General features: G+C 46.9%; 1 protein-coding gene across 1 annotated transcript in view; it reads right to left on the bottom strand.

Annotated features, from left to right (window-relative positions):
- TMEM132D (transmembrane protein 132D) overlaps positions 1-22,068 on the bottom strand; it is a 32,964-nt gene extending 10,896 nt beyond the window's left edge. The window contains exon 1 of the mRNA XM_010150271.1: positions 21,922-22,068. The gene's annotated coding sequence lies outside the window, so the exon portion shown is untranslated. The remainder of the gene's footprint in view (positions 1-21,921) is intronic.
- Between the last annotated feature and the right edge of the window lie 1,181 nt (positions 22,069-23,249).

Raw genomic sequence — 23,249 nt, 5'->3', positions numbered from 1 at the left:
AGGGAAAGAAGAAATTCAAGCCTCACTGCGTCTTTTGTGATGAAGTTTTGTAAGCTGCTGGTGGGAAACAAGGGAATACTTTGTGAACTGAGTTTGTTGGGACTTCGCTGAGCCTCTGCAGGACAAACACCCAGGAGCGAAGATGTGTCGAAGGCAGCTCGCAGCCCCGCAGGGGGCACGGGCCGTGCGACTGGAGTAAACCAACACCCAACAGATTCAACACTCAGCTTCCCAGCAGCCAGTTACTGCGGGAACGGCGAGCCCCCTCATGGATCACGCGTGATCCCTGCCACGCTGACCTCCTGCACCCAATTCTCCCATGAAAATTGTTTCCATCCCTTTCCTAAGAGGCTGTTACTGCTTTTCCCATCAGCCCTTTGCAGAAGCTGTCTGTGGTAGCTATACACCGGTGTGGCTGACTTGGTCCCATAAACTCCGCCCTAGGTTTGGGCTGAACAGAATCCAAAGCTCTAATGGGAGGGAGGGAAAGGGGAATGTACCCAAAACTCCCAGAAGAGGTGCCTGGCATTTCACTGTTAGCTCTTAGGAGTAGTTATAGCAGTCCTTCCCCACCTCAGCATCATTATTAAATTCCCACAGGATAACAGTAAAAACCCCACAGGAAACTACTTTTCTGCCACAGTGATTCTGCTGGAACTCGTACAAAGTCGCGGTCTAAGTCTTTGAAAATGAGACGTACCGAGAGCAGGCCTGGTTTGGACATTTCAAGGGTGGCCAATTAGGGCAGTAAGCCTCTGGCATTTCCACAGAAAATCTGCATTTTGGAAGCACTCCGGGACACTGTCCCTAACCCATGCTTCCATAAGTGACCCTACCCTCACACAAGCCCTCTCCGTTTGTAATACGCACTTCAAGCACAGCCCCGCCACCCAGGCAAGCTCACGGGGTCTCTTCTGATTTAGGACTGCGCACATCTCCCTGGTCTGCCAGCATAAATGGCGACATTTAGTAACGTAAGTTATGTTAATGAGTCCTGCCTAAATCACTGCTGTTAGAAGAAGAATGGGGGAGACTCTCATAACCATTAAAACTGAATGAGGAGGGAAATAAATAAGCAAAAGCAGCTCATTTGAGCAATAAAAGACTAGAACACAAGCTGTGTACCAAGGTACAAAAGGATGAGGTCATTATTAGCTCTATAAGTCACTTATAAAAGACTCAGAGGAGGTGAAATCACCCAGGCTTAAACCACAGTGTTGGGGTGAGATTCGTTACTGTGATAACTGAATCCAGCCTGAGATTCCGCAAGGCAGAGATTAATGACTGTAATGAAGAAGCAGCACAGGGGGCAGATCAGCCCTAAGCCCACTGTACGTCTAGAGAAGGGACCTGTCCTCATCTGGGATTCTGTGAGGCCCCTGAGGGTAAGAAATGACTGTCCCTAGCTCCAGTGGCAGCAGCAGATCTGTCAACCACCCTTGCTGCTGCTGGAATTAGGAACAACCACTGAACAGCTGCTGTTGAGGAACAATTAAAGTGCCTCCTGTGTTGCAAAGAAGGGATGGATTATTATTGTTTTCCAGAAACAGTAACAGCAAATGGGTATCACACCAAGTTTAGGGATGCTCTTCTGTTCCTCAGCAATTCACATGTTCAACAGGGTTAACATCCCAAGCCAGGCCTCGTGTTCCAGGCCAGGCTGCTTTCCAGCTGCTGAAAGCAGAATGGCTTGGCTTGAGCCCCAGCGATTGGATTCCAGGCAGATTTTAAATCTAGCATCACCTTGAAAGCTGTCCCCACCTGGGAGGGAGTTACACTACATAAGGCCTTCTTAATTTTAAATATTTTGAATTTTGACCACGAATATTGAAATATCTGCCAAAATCCCTTTCGGAGTTGGCAAATGACAAGCTGTGCTCACAAGGCTTCGCACCTCGCCATCCCTCTGTATCTGGTTCTCCGCGCTGTGCGGTAAGAGGGCTTCCAAAACACCTACATATGGCTTCATTTTTGGGTCATGAAATTCAGTTTAATTTCAATTTCAAATGACTAAAGTTATGTAAAATACTGTAACATCAAGGAAAATGTTATTTTAAAATGAAAAATCAAAACATTTCATTTTGGAAATGTCAAAACATGATGTTTCTTTGACACAACGGGAACCTGCTGGCATCCTTTTCTCTCTTTCTCTGTCAGAGATGAAATTTCAGAGAAATCAGCATAATTTCATGAAGCTGTTTTACAGAACTACAAATTCTGACAGAATATATTCTGCCAAGTTTCCCCCAATAAGCCATAATCAGCTGGGGCCAGAAATCAAAACAAAACCACCACAAGGAAACTCTGCAGAGTTAAAATCCAATCACGAACCCTGGAGCACCTTCGCGCAATGAACGGTGCTGTTCTCATGTGCAGGAAGACAGTAATGGCACAGAACCACCTTGCCGACAGCCTGCGATTCATTCCCAACTCCAGCGCACACTTCTGAGGTGACTCTCTAATTTACTGAGATCCACACTCTCAAGGATATTGAAGTGTTAATTCCCACTGAACTCCAGAGGAGCTGGTGGTTAAATCTCTTTAAGGATCTGGGCTTTAATCTCCCTTTGATGTATTTGTAAGAGGAGGAGACTATCCCCTTGTTTTACAGGGATTTGGCAAAGCCTAATCTGCAAGAAGCAAGAGCGAGCTCAGGTGCCGGGGTTACACAAGCACATCTTCTGCTGCTCAGCATTCAGCTGGCATCAGAGGACAGCCCTTCCCCTCTTCCACCGGGAAAGAGCCGCGGATCCCAGGCACAGCGAGGGCACGCTGCCGTCCCGTGGGACATGGGGCAGGGTGGAACTGTGTCCCTGGCGAGTGGGTGATGCGGAGAGAAATCAAACGGCTTCAGTCACTCCTGCTGTTCTCCACTCCCTTTGCCGCTACGGCCATCCCGCGTTTGCTGTCGCCGGGGCTGCCATGCCTGCTTTCCAGCTGGGAAGGGAAGGTGGAGACTGTCTGCCCACCTGCTGCTCTTTGACATCCATAAGCGGCAATGCTGCCAGCATGGCATAAGCAAAGGAATGAGGCGGCTTCGGTGTCTGCTCCTCTTCATCAACGGGATGCGGGGATGTTGGCACGGACGCAGCAGAGCTTGGACAGGCAAGCGCTGTCTGATGAGCAGACAGAGCTGCTGGACCCAAACTGCCACCCAGTGCTCTGGGTTTTGGGAGCCACAACAGTTGCAATGAACATGACACCACCTTCCTGCCCATGTTAAGTAAGTTACACCTTCCTATTTCTTGATCTGGAAACCACACGCAATCTGTATCCCTCACTGCACCATCCAAGTAGAGTGGGAGAATGATGACCACGACCCCCCAGGCTTCCTCTTCCTACACTGAGAATGGCATTTCTCCCTCCTGCCAGTAAAGCTTAAAGAGTAACAATGGCAATAGAACAACCCTGCTTCACACTCGTGAAAGGAAAGGAGACGCACAGGCTGCTTCTTTGTCTCTGGGTAACAAATGCCTGACTTCCAGGTGAAGCAGAGCCGATGAGGAATGTGACAAACCGAATGCTGATTCACGACTGCGCTGTAAGAGGGACAGACGGTCTGTCTCCCAGGTTTGCCAGAGGCAGCCAGTGAGGCAGGGCCAGGGAGGGGAGGGTGGGTGAACTGCAGACAGCCTGAAATAGCCCATTCTGAGGGGTGCCGGGGCTGCATGCGACAGCCACCCGCAGTATGGATCTGACTGAATATGCGGGAAAACAAAGTATTCCAAACAACCCCTGTGTTCTTCCAGGGCAGCTGAAGCACCTTAGAAGAGGCTGGATGTGCCCAGATGCAAGAAGGGCTGGCGAGGGAGCACTGGGGGTGCTGGTGGGGAGCTCCCGCTGCTGCCCGGGTCTCCCAGCACGCTGGGCAGTAATGCTGCCGGCAGCACACCCACACAGCCATCCCAGACTGAGAGACTAAACCACCAGTGGCAGTAACCTCTGGTTAGTAACTTTGACTTCGTCTGTAATTATCACGACAGTAAAGCTAGGTGTGCAAAGCATCTAAATGCCATATCCAGGATAGCTCATACTTCCCTAAAATCTCACTGATTTTACGCTGCTCTCTACGCTGTTAAGTTCAGCACAGACTGGGTGGACTCGTCAGCTGGGGCATCTCTATGCCGTAGGCCATGGCACGCCACAGACGTGGCACCTCACACCTCCCGCCCTCCAGCAACAGGTTGGACTGGATGCTCAAGGATCCAGACTTTTCTAGAGCCATTTCCCATCCATTAAGTGGTGACAGCAGCACTTTCTACCCCAGAGGACAACCTTAATGTCTGGAGCATTGAGGATGCAATATTTCTGCCAAGAATTTAATGCAAACCTCAGACCTTTCTGTAGCTGTGGTAAGCTTTGATCCTACCCTAAAGGGCCAGCAATTCTGTCCTCAAACAAGAAGTGTCTTGCTCTTCTAATTTTTTTCCAAAGAGTAACGGGTTACACATTTAATTTAATTAGGGACACCCCTGAGAACTGATCTGACTTAAGCCGAGTATGAGACCAGACCTCCACAGACTTCAAGAAGGTGAGAGCCACACAGAAGTGTGTGAAAAGACCCTGCAGTGAGAAGAGAACGCCAAGATGAGAGGAGCTTGAACTCTTCAGCATCCCACAAGCACAGATCTGCAGCAACTCCCTGAGTTAAGCCTTGTCTCAGCTGGTACCTGAACAATGACCAAATGCTGCTGAAATCACTTGTGTGATTTCCACACCATCCTGAGCAAGGGCACTGCACTTCAGTCGCCCCAAAACCAGGAAAAGGAGATGAAATATGTTTAGCAATGGCAGGCTTCAGAAGTTACAGCTACAGGGACGACGAGCTTTCCATCTTGGTAATAGGATAACTGCAAAGAGTTTGAAAGATTCAGTCCCCTGACACTGAGCTGGCACAGGCAAAGTCCAGTTCTGCTCTTCCACATATCCACCATGACCAGTCAAAAAGGAAAGACCCGCTGCAATACACACACAGCCGTGCATGCTGAGCTCCGGGAAGCCAGCCCACACCTCGCAGAGACTGGAGAAAAAAAACGCAACGGCAAAGCACGAAAGATTTCTGAGAGAGACCTATGCTTTTTTAAGCCAAAAATGGCTCGGAGAGAAGCATCAATACAAGCAGGACTGTGCGCCAACAGCAGAGCAGCAGCCGTAATCCTGGCTGGCCTCGGCCAACGTGGACAGGCTGAAATGCCAAATTTTTCCAAACAACACTCGCTGTGAAAGCGACAGCAAAATTTGTATTGGAGTGGGAGAGAGCATCCTTCCCCACCGGAGCTGTGGGCTGGGATGCTGCACGAGGGGATTTCTGTCCTCGCCTGACCCACTAACACAACTTTCTTTTCCTCCAGTTGCCTGTTTCTGGACAACTGAAGATAAATGAGTTTCCATGCTGGACTGCAAAACTCATCACCCCTCACGTTGGTGAGTGAGTTGGAAGGGATGTGAGTGATCATGGCACTCCCGCGTCTTCCACAGACTGGGTAGCAGCACTGCTTCCATCAGTCTGAAAGGAAAATATCATCATCACTCCAACATGCCTCCCACCCCCTGCAAACACCGCTGCCGGCAGTGCTTACCTTCCATCCCACAGCTCCCAACGAGCCCCGTGCAGTGGTGCTGAGCCAAACCCAGCCTCCTCCAGCTCCTCTCTGGGGACAGAAATAATCCAAAACCACTTGCTCCCCACCGTGAACAAAGGTCATTATTGTAACAAATTAGTAAAATCTCTCTCAGTCAGCAATGATGACCCTGAATTATTCAGCATGCATCTGTCTTCTTCCCTTACAAAAACAGCCTGTAAAGCAGTAAGTGTGTATCACCCGAATCACTTCTTAAAGAGGTAAGACAGTTTGGGTTCACTCCAATGCCCCTAGAAGTCAGTGGGAGTCTTTCATTTAATTAGTTGCATTAAATTTTCAGATGATGCCAAGCCGGGAGGGGTTTTAAGTACTTTGGAGTACAGGATTAGAATTCAAAATAATCTTGACAGTGTAGAAAATTGTCTGAAATAAATAGATGCCATTCAATAAAGGTAAGAGCAAAGTATAAAGTTGGATAAAACAAGTACAGGATGGGGAACGACTGGCCTGGTGGCAGCAGTGAGGAAAAGGATGTGAACTAGAGAGGATCAGAAACTCTCCAGCTCTGGGGATCGTTGAGGACGGGGAGGTGGCAGAATTACCATCTGCAGCGATTTTTAAACAATGTCAGGAATGTTTTCCTTAGCTGGACATGCTGTTCCGTTCAGCTCAGCTTGAAGGTGTCAGTGATTTTTAAGCTATGTACTTGGATACATGAAACACGGCTTCTCTTGTCTGTGGTCCATGCGGATTATCTGCAAAAAATATGGGCTCTCTGGATAGAAAGTGCAACAAGGATTTCATCTTCGTTCCTCAGATCCAACATTGAGCAACTATACCTTGTGCACTAACAGAGAAACAATGCCACCAGGTGAAAGGCACCGCTGAAAGCAGTTCTGACCTTCTGGACAGGAGGCAGCAGCAGACTGCGGTGTCCTGCGCCCTTTCTGGTGACCTGGAAAGTCTTGGGAGGAACAGAATTTATGTTGCTAGTGCAGTGCACAAAGTGAATGCTACCTCATACTTTCTTATTTCCTTATTAGATGTGATACAATGCTAAAGATACTATTCTCACCTGTATTTACAGCAATAACAGTGGTAATTTATGCCACTTTGTGACGTATTCTGATGTGTGAGACAAGCCATTGCCTGAAAATTGATTGCATTTAATTAAATCAAGAAAATTCAAGGAAAAAACACATTAAGAAGGTGAGAGCAAAGGTGTCCTGTTCTCCTCACACAGCTAAACAAACGCCTGACTTAGTACCAGTTAAATTACTATGGATCAATACTGTTTCATTTCCGTGTCTCTTTCTTTGCAGAGTCTAATACAATAATAACAGTGGTGATGATGATGAACGTTTTAACATTCCAACTATTCCTATTACCTAATAGTATCTCAGCATTTTGCAAAAAACCCACCTCCCACCTGCCTTGGTGAAGCACATCCTAGCGAAGGCTCGGTGCATCTGACAAACGTGTCTGTGTGCACATTCCTTCCTGCTACCATGGGGCTGTGTGACACAGATGCTATTATCCTCTTTGGCCAAATGGAGTGGTCCCGAAGCTTTCCCGTGGTCACAAAGTGCTGGGGAATGCTACCTGCAAATGCTCTCGGGGCTAGAAACGCAGTCACATTACGCTAAGGGTTGAGAATAACCAGCCAAACTGTGCAGACAGCCATACTCCACAAAAACAGGAAAGCCAGGCCAGGAAACCTTTCCTCCCAGAGAATCTAGAAAAAATGATGAACCAAAACATACCCTCAAAGGATGGACAAAAGTCCAGGTGAGGACTGAAGAGACTGTTTCTATTCCGCCTCTGCCATCTGACCTCATAAAAGGTTTGGTTTTGTTCATTTAGTTCATTCACTAATGTTTCATTCATAGTGGTTCAGATGATCACGACAGGCTGTGACAGGGGTTGGGGGAGGTGGGCGCTGTCACAATATAAATGTACAGAAAGAGATGCCGACGACCACGGTAAGAGCAGATGTCGGTCTGCACAAAGCACAGGCCAGATGTGTAGGACTTAGGATATGATGTGGCTGGGGCTAATAGTCAGCAAAGCAAGGACAGTTCTTAAAACGTGTTCAGGGTCAGTATAAGAGAAGAAACCCATTGGCTTTGCCCACCGTGAGCAACAAGAAAGCCAAACGGTGCCCCACCTCTCGACGTGTCAGCCCCACGGCAGCTAATGGGGCTACGTGGCCAGGCAGCCTCGGTGCCGTTTGCCCACTGGTGAAAGCGGTGATCTTGCTCCTAACCTGGGCCACAGCCCCTCTGAGCCACCTCTCACCTTCCAAGAAATAGCGAGAGGAATGCACTCCATAAAATGTTCCTGGAGGTGGTTTCAGTGAGGATGGGGAATCCAAGGTGGGGACAACTTGAAAGCATTTTGTACGATCTTAGCTGCTTGTTCCTCATTGACTTTGATGGCAGCCATGCTGCTTTGCCCCCCCAAAAGCTTCCGCACCCTTCCCATCCTGACAAGCACTCATACCACATACCTACTGACTGTTAAATCAAGGTGAGTCCTGGATTTTGATACCTGAGCTAATCTTCAAAGAGCCGAGAAGAAAGCACAGCCAGATTGTGAAAGGGACTCCATTTGAAAGCGTCAGTACAACGGGGTGGCACGTCTTGCCTGTTCTCAGCAGTTAGGGAGCAATGATGTTGGTAACAAAGCAGCAGAACCGATGAGGAAGCCCCAGAGAAGCCATATTTCGTGTGAAGACACCGGGGTGCGGAAGCTAAAGGAATGAGCAGGCGTGAGTTTGCGCTCTGCAGCGGGATCTCTTCCAGCAAACTCGTATGTAACGACGAGGAACTCCGGCCACTTCCTGGAAGAACTGTACAGTCAGCAGCTGGGCTCTGCCAGAGCAGGTTGGAGGGAGCAGGGCAGCTCCGTGAATGCGTTCGGGATGCAGGCAACAAGGACACGAACAGGAGAACAGCTGACGCCATGAGTAAGTATTTTAATCTGGATTTGGCCTTGTAATTGAACACTGGTCTAATTAGAAAAATCTTCCAGATTTGCATTGCAGTGCTGGGATTCGCAAGGACACTAGAAGGACTTGGGCTCTGGGCTCGTTTGGTATCCCTGTGCTCGCTGATCACGCACTTGCCATTGCGCCTTCAAGGCGGTGGACCAAGGCTCGCTGGTCTTTTCCTGCTGGGAGCCCGTCCGCGCCGTCACTCTGTTGCACTCAGCTTCAAGACCTACTACCACAAGAAGCTGTCCGTATATGACTGCCGCTCATCCGTTCCCAGGGAGAGCTCGACTGGGAAGGAGGGAGCCGTTCTTCGTGTGCTACGGCACTCACAAAGCACTGCTGGGAGATTTTTACGTGAATTATTAAACTCCTTATTTCCCCCTGAAGCGAATACAGGTTGTCGGCCTTGGGAAGATGCTATGAGGGACTCACCAAGATTATTCAGACTTTTCTTCTGAAGCCAAGGTGATCCTCATCATGCAAAAATCACGTTACAGAGAGAGAAAAGCTGATGACAGGATACATACAGCCCCTCCCTGGGTGCTTCTCTGCTGCATCTCACCCAGTCTCTGTGTACGCACGAGCATATTCCAGCAGGCTGAGACAGCAGTTCAGAAGAGGCTCCTTATTCCTTTTCTTTTGTTTGAAAAGCAGAGCTCCACATGACAGCAGGAGAAGGAAAACAAAAGACGTCATATGTACAACAGAGCTAGGATTGCTGCAGATTCTGTGTTGTTACCTGTGCCTATAAGGCTGCTGGGGACGAAGCTGAACTTCAAACGTGAGTTTCCATGTTTTTTTGCATAAAGCATACTAAAAAGAGTTGTTCTATCACCCCCAGATCTTGGGAGGAGGTCTCAGCACAGCTTCATCGGGATCTTTGAGCCTTCTTGCCTCAGACATGTGCAGACAAGGAGATTTCAGTGGACTTGCACTCACAGATGGGAATGTGTGAATCCTGAAAGGCTTTCACGTGCTGAAATAAACCTTCCCACACTGGCACATGTTAGATGGAGACATCCGTGTCTGTCCTACCTGCTGCTGATGTACAGAACACCATCCTCACAACCAGCCTGGCCAGCTCGCTTCACCACGTGCTTTCTGCTAGATCCTCAGTTTACAACCACGTGAACGTTGCTATTTGGGTCCTTTGGATTACAACAGTTCCTCAGTCCCAGACCTACTTGTACATCTTCTGACAAAATTTATGAGCAAAAATTAATTTTCCAGTGGATCAAAGCTTCTTCCTCTTCTGCAGAACCTCTCCACAGAGCGTGTGTACTGCAGGAACACGTCCCCTTGTCATACGTTATTCCTCGTACAATTTTAAGGTTCATTTCCTTCAAGCAAATCTGGCTGTTTCAGCTTAGGGATTCGTCATCAGATGAGCAGATGATCTCTTCAATCCCTTAAGTTTCTGACTTTCATACCTTTCATTAAATCAATCTCCCTTTCATAATTTCTATTTATGCCAATACCCAGTTCTATTACAACTCTCTCTTCTGCTTTCTCAATTTCCTCTATTATTCTTTTTTGGGTCTAGAATATAATTTTAGTGGCCAACTCACAGGTTGTCACTTCACATTTATGAACTGAAACATGAATGTGCACTATCGGTTTATTTTCATGAAAATGTACGGTAACTAACACACTGATTCAGTTTCTGCCAAGAAGCTTTATGTTTCGTTTCACGATAAGTGGCCTCTACCCTCCACCCCAACAAACAGCTACGTCTCTATTTACATACCAGGCTGTTACAGCTCTTTTAGCTGCCTGTCCCGATGACTTCAGACGCTATAACAGACTCAGGTGGGAGTTTAATTAGGAAACCTCACTTCTGTGTTTCAGGCTACATTTCATGTGAAAGGGAAAAATATGATTCCAAGAAATGAAAGACTTGATGCCACTCCCCCAGCGCCCCCGCTATCTAGATAAGTGCTCAGTGGAACAGAATCAGAGCGGGAGATGACAGGGGTGCCGCACTCCCTCGGAAGCTGGCGTTTACTGTGTACCAGTTTATACCCCTCTAACAAAACCACTCTCAGCAGTTTGCTTCTGATTTACAATTATACCAGCGCAAGCAGAATCAGATTATTTTCAGCAGGTTTTCTCCCTATTTCCCCTCTTGGATGAGCAGGGGGTGTCACTGAGTACCCTCTCAAGCCTTTTCCAAACCAACGCAACGACAGCCAACCAGTAAGTCTGAGGGTTCAGCACAACTTCCCACACGCACTGCAGCCGGTTGGGGGTTTTCTGCTTTTGGGCTGGTGGGACACCCCGGCTGCCACACCTTGCCAGGGACAGTTCAGATTTCACCCTGCTCAGGCACTCAAACTGATCTCTTGAATTTTATTTTCCAATGAAGCCTGAAGTTGAGTGCTCAACTACCCTCAGACTACACGAGCTCAGTGACCTTAAATCACCTTGAAAGCTTCAGCCTCAACATTCAGTTGTTGTAACCCTTTCTTGGATCCTTCCACTAAACAAAAAACAGAGCAAATGGGACCAGACAAAGTCAAAGTTGTGGTTTAACCCCAGCCACTAACTAATCACCACACAGCCGCTCACTCACCTCCCCCAGTGGCATTGGGAAAGAGAATCTGAGGAAAAGGAAGGAAACTTGTGGGTTGAGATAAGAAGAGTTTAATAATTGAAAATAAATTAAATAATGATACTAATAATGCTAACAATACCAATAATATTAATATTACTAATAATATGTAATGAAAATACTACTACTACTATATAATGAAAATGGAAAAAAGCCCCAAATGCTACAACCGCTCCCCACCTGCCAAAAGTGCCAGTCCCTGAGCAGCGAGAGCCGACGAGAGCCTGAGAGACCCCCGGCCAACTCCCCCTAACTTACATAGTGAGCACGATGATTTATGGGATGAGCTGTCCCTTTGGCCAGCTTGGGCCAGCTGTCCGGGCTCGCTGCTCTCAGCTTGTGTAGAGAAGCTGGTGAGTGAGTGGGAGGGAGACTGGGACCCTTCCCCTGGGGATGCTCCCCCAGCACAACAACAGATTGTTCCTCTGTTTGCTATGCTGGTGAGTGAAGCCCTCTCCCAGCTAATGTGCTTCTGGGACCATCTTCATTCCCATCCCCTCATAATTTCCTATTTCCTTTCCTACAGTTCTTGTGTGTTGGGCACACCTCGTGATATTTAACGGCTCATTTTATGGACTTGTTTTTCTCAGAGCCTCAACAGCAACAAACCATCCAACCAGCCCAGGAAGAAAACGCTTGCCAGTAATTAGCTCTGCTGGAGACCAGACGATAGCTGCCGGGTCTGGAAACTACAACATACAGGCTGAGGCTGCTCAGACCTACCTACAGCTTTCAGAGCAACTGGAGCTCCAGAGAAGTAAGTACCAGTGAATGCAGCCACCTACACAGAGCAGGGAGAGCAGGAGATGAGGTTAGACACACACACACTGTTTAACCTGGGAATGAAGGGCAGGATTTGGAAAACTACTTGGCAAGGTGTCTTCAGAATTCAGTATAGGACATACAACTGTGCTGCCGGAGGGGCTGTTTCTTATGCCGTCTGCAGGCCTGTGTGAAATCCTTGTGATGAGATTCTCAGCCCTAGGGAAACAGTTGCTCTCAAGATCTGTTACAAGCCTGAAACTCAGCTCAGCATCATCACAATGTGTGAAGAACTTTCAAGGAAACATGGGCTGACTTATGGCACTGTAACAGCTAAAATTGGCTCTGGCTGATGTTTGCTTTCAGCATGAAGCCGATGCCAAACTAAACCACATCCAGGGATGGCGGGAGCTGTGCTCAGACAGAAAAAAAATTCCCAGTAAGGACTAGACTTTCTCTTCTCGGCATCAAATAAAGTCCAGAGTAATCCCATTAACTACACAGGGGTAACTCGGGATTTTCAGTGGCAGAAATGAGATCCAGCCATTAACACAAACTGCGTGAGACTGGCCTTGATTTTTTTCTTTTACTGGCAGTCAAGTGCCATTGATCTCATGCTCCCAGACAATGCATAAAGCGTAGTCTAGTGCACATCCATTGTGCTTCAGATGCCCAGTCAGCAGGGCAATGACACTTCCCCTCACCACCAAAGTTCCACTCCTCTGCCTTCTAGTGGAATGAAATGGGGCACGTAATGGAGCTTCGTGTTCATAGGTTTGACTTTGGTATCGGCTCCAGGTCTGCATAAAATCTCAAACAAACAGCTTTTCACAGGCTCACAAGTGCTAAAAGAATTTGCTGAAGGCACTCAAATCCTGAAGGCTACAGAAGATGCCCTAAATTTATTCAAACAAAAACCCTTTACAGTTGCAAAATAAGTACCTGCTTGCAAATAATCAGGTTATTTTAAATAGTTATTATATGGAAGAGATTATGGAAGTTGGGAGAAAATACCAGCTTTCTATAATACCTACCTGCTCTAAATACACAGTTATACTTTTAACTAAAATTGAAGAGCCATTAAGGCCACTTCTTGTAGGTGCTTAGGTTGCTAATTCCCAATCAAATTAACTGGATTTGAATGCCTAAATAGCTTCAGAAATCAGGCTTATCATCTAATAACCTGTTAAACAATGCGAGGCTGCAAAATGAGGCTGAAACAGGAGAGTTGCTCAGCATTTCCATGGGTAGCTGATGCAGGACAAATGACAGCACTAATGCCCCCTACAAACAAATGCAACACCCATGCCACAGCCTAGAAAAGGCAACAGCCCTGGTCCTGCCACGTGTGTGAAGCATGAGAACTACTACAGATAATTATCTTTGGTGATAAATTGGACTCCGATAACTCCTTTTATTCTGACATCACAAAGCACTCCTCAGATGTGTTTTACTTTTTTACCTTTGCATGCTCTTGGAAATCCTTCAGAACCACTGCACCAATTTTATAAGTAACCCTAGAGAGAACAAGTAAATGAGTAGCCAAAAATCATCACGGAAAACCAGAGAAGACCCAAGAGCACAAGCCAGGACTACACTGCAGTTGGCAGAATAAACCCATGTAAAAACATCTGCCTCAAAACATATTCCTTCTGAGCTATTTAAGGACAGCAGGTTTTTAAATGTGACTATGCCTCACCAAAAATGTCTCTGGAAAGGGATGAATTGGTCTTCAACGGGATACATTTTCTCTGCTCGAGCCTACCTAGCTCCCTAAGTGGACGCTGAGCACTTCTGCAAGTCTTAAATAAGGAACTGCAGGATCCAGACATGCCACCAACGATGCCTGTGGGACACGGGGGTACCACCGGATGTGTCATTGTCACAAAGCTTTCAGAGGAAGGCTAGCAACGGGACTGGTAATAAGGCGGCTGAAAACCAACAACCAAAGGGTAAGTGAGGGCAGAAACACAGAGAAAAATATTTAAGACACAACAAGCACCGAAAAATAGCAAACGCTGCCGCAACAGACAGTAGGGACCAGCTGGATCCACCATGGGAGGAGCGGGAGATGAGGCTGAGTTAAGGTGGCGGGTGGGCTGGATGTCACCAGCCGGAGGTCAGTGACAACGACAGCTCACAGACTCAGGCACTGCAGAGAGAATCCTCTCCGAAGGTGGACACATCACCTCCCACACATTGTCTTTACATCCCTTTTCCTGCAGTTAGAAGGAAAGGGAGATGGAAACCTGCTCCGTGGGTACAGAAGTTTCACCACTGCAGCTGCAGCAGCATGCTGACCTGCACAGCTCCGTCCTGAATTTGGGACTGGTTGGCATTCAGAAATCCAAGTATTGCACCCCGGGGTACCAAAGGGAATTCTTCACCCTCTGGGTCTGTGTCGCCATTCCTTCCCTCCTTACTAATTAATCCTTGGTCTGGTAAATAGTGAGCATGACTATCTGCCTAAAACAGGACAGAAAAATGATTTGGAAAGTGCCTATTTCAGTGGATCAGCCACAAAGTCAGGAACTTCCCTTTCCTAAGGCAATTCCTTTAGCCGGTGGCCTGATGTACAAAGTCCCGGCCTTCTAAGCTCCAGGCAAAAGGGTTACAGGCTGCCTCAACAAGGTCCAGGGAAGTAATGGAAAATGCTCCAGACAGTAGATAAAAGGGAAGAAATCTTCAGTCAGCAGAGCTGCACAGGCTCTGTTACATAAGAAACCTGGAAATATTTTGCAAACCTTACTCAGCCTTAGTCATTTCATCAGGGCAGTAATTTTCATGTGCTGTGATTAAGTTCAATTTAACAGGAGTGCTTCATGAGAGCCTGTGCTCTGTCCTAGTTAGGGTAATGCATATTATTAACAGCCAGAATGGTGATGCTCAGATAGCATCTTTTATGTAAAGATCTCAAAGCATTTTTCAAGGCTTTAGTATTAATGTTCCTTTTCTCTCAAGGTAATTCAGAACCATTACACATCTTTTGTATGTGCCTAGGTGAGACAGACCACATAAATGACGCCCAAAGATCACAACAGCACACTGATGTCACAGCTGCCAGCTCATGCCACAGCCCACACTGTGACCAGCACATCCCACTGCAGCATCTGCAAACCCTCCCAAGGCGTTACTCCAATCTTGTTAAGGCAGAGGGAAGTGAAATGAAAATCGAGTCGTACGCTGCATGCGGCCCGAGCCCTTATTAGAACCACAGGTTTAACCATGCCAGCATCCTCCCCGTCCTCACTGCCAGCAAAGGGGAGAACTGGACAGGATTACCAGTCCGAGGCTCATTAGGTCCTTCAGACCTCTTCGCCTCCCTACGCCTGTAGGTTCTTTTTTACCTTCATACGTGTATATCCTAAATAAGCCCCTCGTTCTTCCAATTGCCTCTGAGAACTCTACGAGTGCTCTGAGTATCCCGCAGCTAATATTAGGATATTTCACATCTGACCAGCAGTTTCTCTAACTCCAAATCACCAGCCTAATCTCCAGCTAATATTAATCAATACAGTACGCACACAGTCACGGGATCTACATGTATTTAATTCAGCTGACAATACCTTGCCACCTCTATTTTAGTAAGACCAATACCTTCCACAGCTGAAACAGAATCTGCATATTCCTGCAAACAATGAGCAAAAGCCAAGTCCTTTAGTGGCTATGCTGCACCTGATATGTCCAGAAAAATCCTAAATTGGGCTGAGAGGACAATAATTTATATGGCATATTGTAACTTTTTCCTGCATGGTAATAAAGCTACACAGAGTTTTGTGTCATGATTTGGAGGATGGCTTAGAGCAGGCACGAAGAGCTATAAATACCACATCTTCTAAAAGAAAGTGGCAGACAGTCACTGGAAACGAGGAACACAAGGAGTTTTAAAGCTAAAGGGAACTTTTAAAGAAAAAGAATCACAACTTATAATGATGATGCAAGCTCCTGGTTTGGAGAGAGGTGCTATGGGATGATCCGAGCCCAATGTGGCTGTCGCTTAGAGCATCACGTGCTCCAGCAACATGCTGCCGGCTTAGCCCAGTGGAAGGAAGAAGAGAACTAACTTCCCTTTGCATTCAGCTGGTCTGTTCCTTACGTCCTCGGCACATTTTCTCTAGAGATCAACCAGTCTCTCTTCAGCGCGCTGATGGAGCGCTCCTCAACACAGGGTTCAGTAGCCAATGAGCTGGGCTAAGGCAGCTGAAGGCAGTAGGACCCCTCACCCACCTGGAAAGGCAAAGTAATCCCGACATTCATACATGGGTATCTTCTGCGGTGCAACTCTGACACTCAGAAATAGGTGAGGCACTTGGGAGATCTTCTTCACCTTAGTTCCTGAGCATCTTCACGGGGGAACACGCCAGGATAAGCCTTTTGCATGGATGGCATCAGGCTAATGATGTGACAGTGCGGAATGCCTGTGCCAAGCCATAATCTGACCTGTCACTTAAGTGAATACACAACAGAAAGCAGCACTCCTGGCCACCTCTCACCCTCAGCTACTGACTCCCACGCCACTGTCACTTCTTTCCCTGCTGGCACAGGCATTGTGAGCATCAGAAACGAGCTCAGTCGGGGAGCAGGAGCTGAGCAGGCAGCTCAGGCACAAAAAAAAACCACCCAAAAAAACCCAAACCCCCTCAGCTGCACTCCTGGCCAGCAGAAAGACAGGGATGGCAGCTCCATGTCAGTTAAGCCGTCAGAATCACACCTTACCTGCTGTTTAACACCTTCGGAACATTCACCTTTGAGGTCAGCAGGCAATTAGACCTGCGCGGTCAGCGCCCGCAAATATTCAGGCTCTGACACTGAACCACCTTTTCCAAAGTATCAAAGCTACTTCCTTAAAAACAACCTCTTCTCCAACTCCTGGGAACCATCCCCCACACCCCTAAATATCAAATATGATAAATGCAAATCATCTACCTGTGGAAAATGCTGCTCTGCAAGTCCAGTCACTACAATTTCTCTCCCCCTCCTCTCAATCATAGCTGACCACATCTCTGCATAAACGACTCGGTCACCAGCCACGACCCCTGCCCCATTCTTCAAAAGGATTCCTCACTCACATCCTCTTCAGCATCACTGTTTGGATATTCCTCAGACTTTTGCCTCGTTCTTTTTATGGAAACAGACATAATCCTTCCCATGGAGGAACAGAAATACCCACAGAAAGAAGGAAATTACCAGTCCTGGCTCGACAAGAACACATATTCTTCCCCCCATTAAGCACAGAGACATATTTCTTGGTATCTTCTGTAGAATCCTGAGGAAGCCTCAATTCAGGCATTAACTGTATTTTTCTGTTACAGAGTTTTGTATTTTGTATGCTTACAGCCCTTCCTAAATGTAAAGAAACTAGTCGACAGCAGCTGTCCCAGTCACACTGAGATTTTCAGCCCAGATGATTACAAAAAGGCAAACAACTCTACAGAAACCTTGTTATTTCTCAAGATTCACATCAGAATGACGAATTGGCAGAATATGAAAGAGACAAATCCAGTAACTGCACCAGCTTTAGGTGAGTTTCAGACCATTCCCAGGAGATGCAGGACTGTGACATCAGCTCTACATTCAGAGCTCCCCTTTGCCACGGCTGCTCTCCATCAGAGACGAGAACTGTTCCTGCTCCCTTTATAACCAACAGCATCGGACTGAACTTCACAGTTATTATTACAACTTCTGGTTTTGACAGCACATTTTTCTGAGTTCATCCCATCTGATTACTAGAACAGATCAGAAAAAGTATCCTTCACAGTTGCTTCATCCTAAGGTGAAAAGCTCAGAAAGATTCCAATGTCAGAAATACTGAAGCTGAGTTGAAAAGACAGGACATGATTTTGCCATTTTCTATGAGATGAAATGTTTAGACATTGCAGAAAATAAAAACATCCATTTGCTGACTTAAATCAAATGTTTGTTTCAAGACAGATCAAAATTATTTGAGATGGAATAAGGCAGTTCAGGTGGTGAGAGAAACCACGTCACACTGTGGAGAACCACGGCAGCCTGAACTGGATCCTCACCCAGCCCTCAAAGCAGCACTGGAACTGCCAATGCTCAACCAATGAGCAGATAAAATTCTGGACCCAATTATCTTCTCCCTTTGATTTTTTACTCTGTCACTCCACTGACTGCAGAAGTAATTCGACTTTTCCCTGACGTGCACCAGTGTCTGAAAGCAGAGAAACAGCTGTTCAAAGTTTAATGGTTTTAAACACTTTCTGCTTCAGGCTACTCCAAACGCTCCGACACTCCAGCTTCAGTGAAGTCTGTCACTCGGTCAGAAAGAAGCTATTTTCCCACTGACAAAGGCACGCCAGATTTACTAGTCTGCAGTAATGTTTTACAGATCACCCAGTGCGCTGTTGTCCCGCACAAAGCGAGTGGAATGAAGCAGGTACCGAGCCCTGGCCCCGTCAGCAATAACCTGCCCTGCAGCTGCGGCTGGCAGAGCCTGGCTTTGCACCTCTGTTTTCTTAGAAAAGCCTCCAATTTTGGATAATGCATGGATTTTCAATGGCATCCTCTACAAAACAAGCAGTAATATAAAAAAGAGCCAGAGAAACCAGATCCTGTTCCCAGTGTTGGCAGATTCCCCCTGCAATTCCTGGCAAGGGGCTGCTGGACAGTGCTGAGAATACACTGGAATTTTCAGTTAACTGATCAAAATGAACCCAAAGGTGTTTTCCCTTCAGGGCAAGCAAAATGCAGATTTTCAATTAACTCATCAAACTGAAGACCCAGAGCAGTGGAAAGTGTCACTTCAGAGACTTTTAGGCTTTGTTTAGCCTAAAAAACTGAAAAAATGGCCATTTTGAAACTGAAATGTCTTTTCAAAATGACAGACTAGAAGATGTTTTTTTCTCTCTCCTCATTCTTGATTTAAATCATCTTGAGAATTCAATCCATATTAGCAACTCGGCAGAAATAATCTGCTCACCAATCTCGCTCTTTTCCATGAGGTCAGCAGAGTTTAAACAGCTACTTCCATGGTCAGAGGTTTTTATAGCACTTTGAAATTCTCACCCGGACCTTTCTGTATCTCAGATTCCTCATTTGTGAAACAAAGCCTATAAAATGCCTCCATTTTTGGGGGTGGGTACTCTGTCATGGTCGACCAAATCATTTCAGATAAGCATTTGTCAATAGAAATATTGTTTCAGACTAAATTATGTCCCGAGTTATTCAACCAAGTTCATGTAGATGCTGTTTGGCAGAAAACAAGTCAGTGCAGAATTTGGTCCAGGTCTTTAGAGTTCTCTGAGGTTGCAGAGGAAAGAAGCGAGTAACACGCATGGCCCCTGAAGCTAAAGCAGGAGGTATCCTCATTCGGCAAGGAAAATGAGCTTAGATTGATCATTAATCAACACCAAAAGACAGGGATAAAAGCGAAGCCACGAAGACATAATCAATCTGTCAGTAAAGACACCAAGAAACATAAACTTCATCTTCACACTTCAGTGGGCATTTCAAGCAGACCTTTTCTTTCATCTTATATTCCCGACCCTAATGCCCAGAGAAGAGAAACTCTAATTACTGTTGCATGCCAAAGGCTGGCCGGTAATTATGTATCTTTATCTTCATTAGGCAAGATGTCTGTGAGAAAGGCTCAGTCTGAAGCAGAGCAGGTAAACTGGAAACGCAGAGACACACTTTCAATTAAGAGCTCACGTTAAACTGGCGACTCATCTGAACCCTGCTGAAACCTGCCTTCCTGTGGTGGGGCACTGGACTCCAGTGGGAAGTTAGCAGAAGCCCGCAAGGCCTTCATCTCTGACTGGTGACTCCTGTTTTGGCACAGGGCCTGTCAGCAGCAGTGTTGTGCAATGCTGCAATGTGAACAGCGTGAAGCACACCAGCCTTTACTGGTCTATTCACGTACTACCGCCAGCGACAGACGTACACTTAAGCCGTGCTCCAACTTTAACCTCTTTGCCCGGGCTAGACGTGAGCGCAGCGTACACTACACCCTGCTGCAGGTTTACATCAGACAAAACCATCACACAAACATCCAGAGAACACCCCAACTCATTCCAATAAGCTAAAACTTTGGATAACAAAACTGATTTTTAAAAAAATCTTCCAAATGATATATTGGCTTTCACATTACTTTTTCTAATTCTCTGAAGAAAGCAGTGAGTTAGTTAATGAGTGAATTAGCGAGTGAAGACTTAGTCCATTAACTTCCACCACACAAGGACCTCAAATAGTTTCTTTCTGTTATTAAACCTAGATTGAGTCCAACAGTTTGCTTTATTTGGCAGATTTTCCAGATTCAAAAGGGCTTCATTGAAGCAAAAAAAAAAAAATGTCCCTATTAAGACCGCCAGAAAGACACATTTAATCAGAAAACACCAGCATGGTGGCTATTCAGATAAACAGGAACCCTGAGTAGATTCCAAATGGAAACATAAAAAATGCTGGACTTCAAAACTGCTCTGGTCCGTCCTATGTATACGAAATTATCATGAGGAATTACTTAAAACAAGTTCGATGAGTGTAAAAGTCACAAATTTTTGACAAAAAACCCCAATCTGTTTAGAGAAAGCTCCAGAAAGATCACTTAAACCTATACCCAGCTCCACCCTCCAACTACCCCGCTCCAAGCTGTCCCTCCCTCTGTAGCACAAAGTTGCTAAACGCGTCAGTGTGTCTCTAAAGCCCAACGCTTTCCCACACAACAGCAACGGCCAAGTACCTACATGCATCTGCCTGTAACGGCAAAAGCCGTCTCCTGGAGTCTCTCAGGCAGCGGGAGGCTCGCGTGGGCACCCTCAGCCCTTGAACCCAAGTTAAACCGAACTCACGGAACAGGGGAGCCCAGCATTCCAGTCAGCTGCAGGCTAAGGCACAGTTCACTGAGCCCTCAGTATGGTGCAGTTCACAGAAGTTAACGGGATAACAGTGATTTCCAGCCGCCGGAGGGGCGGCCTGGAGGATTTATAGTCGTTTTGTGACATTCTGGCTATGGGAAAAAAAGTTGTTTTAACTTTGATTTGTAGCCGTCTCTCTCTCTTCTCAAGTGACAGCCACAGCTGAGCCTGAAGAGACCAGAGCTGCTACGGGTGAGCCAACATTTCTGTCACCGTGCTGGACTACCCTCTCCCACGTCTCCCACAGTCACCACCGCTGCCCGCACCCCGCCACCACCAGTGGCCCGTCAACCACTGCCCGAGCTGAGCAGGAATAGGCAGGATTTCTTACAAGCCTCAAGCAGTCATGTTGGTACAAGTCCAAAGCCTTCAAGAAGCAGTAATTTTCTTGAGGGTCCCGTCTGACCCAAACATTTCAGTAATAAAAAGGCATTCTGGCACCTCTCCCCTTGCCACTGCCTAGGGGTGGACATGCTGGGAGTCAGCACCGAAGAGCAGCAGCGTATTATCGCCTGCCATGTACCTTTCAGGGAATTTTAGGCTACAGAGCTGTTGTACAGAGTAAATCCACTCTGCTGAGTGTTGTATCCAGGAGTTCCTGGTCCATGATGGGCAGCCACCATGTTTTCTGTGTGACATCCTGGTAGCAATTGTGACCAACAAAAACTCCGAGTTTAAATCGAATGTTTGCAATACAATACCAGGTCAGCTCCAAGACAAAACCTAAACTTTGAGTCATGCAGCTTCCATTCCAATGTGGAGCTAGCTTCAGAGGAATTACTTCCTTCTCTAGATCAGCTGATGACATTCCCAAACATACACAGCCCATGTAGCTGAAAAGTAAAAGGCAAAGCTAGACCGAACTCCAAAAATACTTCAAAAGTGGGAAGTGACAGACAATTCAAAGCAGCTGACATGCGGGGTGGAAAATGTGTGATTTTGTGTGTGTTTTTTTGCTCCACTGACCCAACCTATATGTAACAGGATAAAAAACCTCTGTCTTCCAGCAGCAGAACAGTTAGGAAGATGAAATAACTTGTCACACTGTTTTGTAGGGCCTCTGCCCTTGTAAAATGGAACAGTATGCGATCCTACCTTAATGACGTCTTCATCTGATGATCTGCACTCCACAGATTCCAGAAGATCAGTCACAGTCCCATCGTCTTCCACGGAGACCACTTTGACAGGGACAGCCACTGTTTTCCCTGTGAGAATAGCTGTATTCAGGATCTCTGCTTCCTAAGAGACCAAAAAAAGCCCATTAGTAATCTACTTTGCTATTAATCCATCAGTACCACCTAGAGTCAGCTTTACTTTAATTTCTAGTGGCTATTCCAAGAACTGTTCCAAGTGCAGCAGGCAGAAAAGACAAATTTCCTCCCTTCAATCCTGGAACCAAACTCCCAGCTCTGATTCAGGGCCGTTACGGTATTTGCCAGGCCCTAATTGCCATTTCCTGAACACGCAAGTGTCGGAGCAACCCAACACCCACGGAACGACCCTGCCCCACATAAACAGGACGTACCATGCATCTAGCAACAGTGAAACCTCCATCCTGAGGAGCTCACTAATCATTATACTGATCACATCAAAATAATGTTTAAAGTCTTGGTGGTTTACCCACAGAACCTTTTTCCAGGAGGTTTTCTACACTGACATTCTGTGACACTACTGGGCAAATATTGTCAACATTTAGACCAAAGAAATACTGAAACCATGACTGGGAACAAGTTTGGGTTGAGGACAGTCGGAAATCTACTTCACCCCAAATGTCCTTTTACACGTCCCTGCGGGGGGGTGGTGTGTGTGCCTGCTGCAAAACGCACACCTCACGTCCAGCCCGTAGGCAGCCTGCGCAGGGACAGGAGCTGCTGCAGAAGCCACCTGGAAGCACCTGAATCCCTCTGCCATCAGGGCGGGCTCTGGCACGGCTTCCGACTGCATGGACATGTGTGTGGAAGCCCCTCCAGCCTCAGGGGCAGGCTTTGGGCTGCTCTCTGGGATGCAATGCTGGCAGAGTCAACTCCTCACAGCCTGTAAAATGGGCCAGTGGCACTCTCCCACAGCAGGTAAGGTCTGCTTTCCCTGCTCTGCCTCCTAGCGAATTCCGTGGGGAATCAGGCCCCCCTTCGGGCTTCCTAGGACTTATCCTGGGTGTTGCTGGGTAACGGCGGGACAGCCCTTGTTCACAACTGGTTCTTTACCTTGTCACAGAGCTTGTGCAAAACTGTCCTCTCCCAGAAAGGACAGGTGCTGCCAAGGCTCTATAAAACAAACCAAGCTCTGCACTGACCTGTCACGGTACATCACTGCTGTGATGGTTACTGCCAAACGTGTCCCTGCTGCTTGGTTCGTTACTCCTAATTTAAACGCAGCGAGTATGGAGTATCTGTAGAACAGGACACTGAGCAGCACTGTCGGTC

This window comes from Eurypyga helias, unplaced genomic scaffold (assembly GCF_000690775.1).
Source record: "Eurypyga helias isolate BGI_N326 unplaced genomic scaffold, ASM69077v1 scaffold26874, whole genome shotgun sequence".
In the NCBI taxonomy this organism is placed as follows: Eukaryota; Metazoa; Chordata; class Aves; order Eurypygiformes; family Eurypygidae; genus Eurypyga; species Eurypyga helias.
The sequence above is the reverse complement of the archived record's forward strand: the minus strand, read 5'-3'. Positions and strand labels throughout refer to the sequence as shown.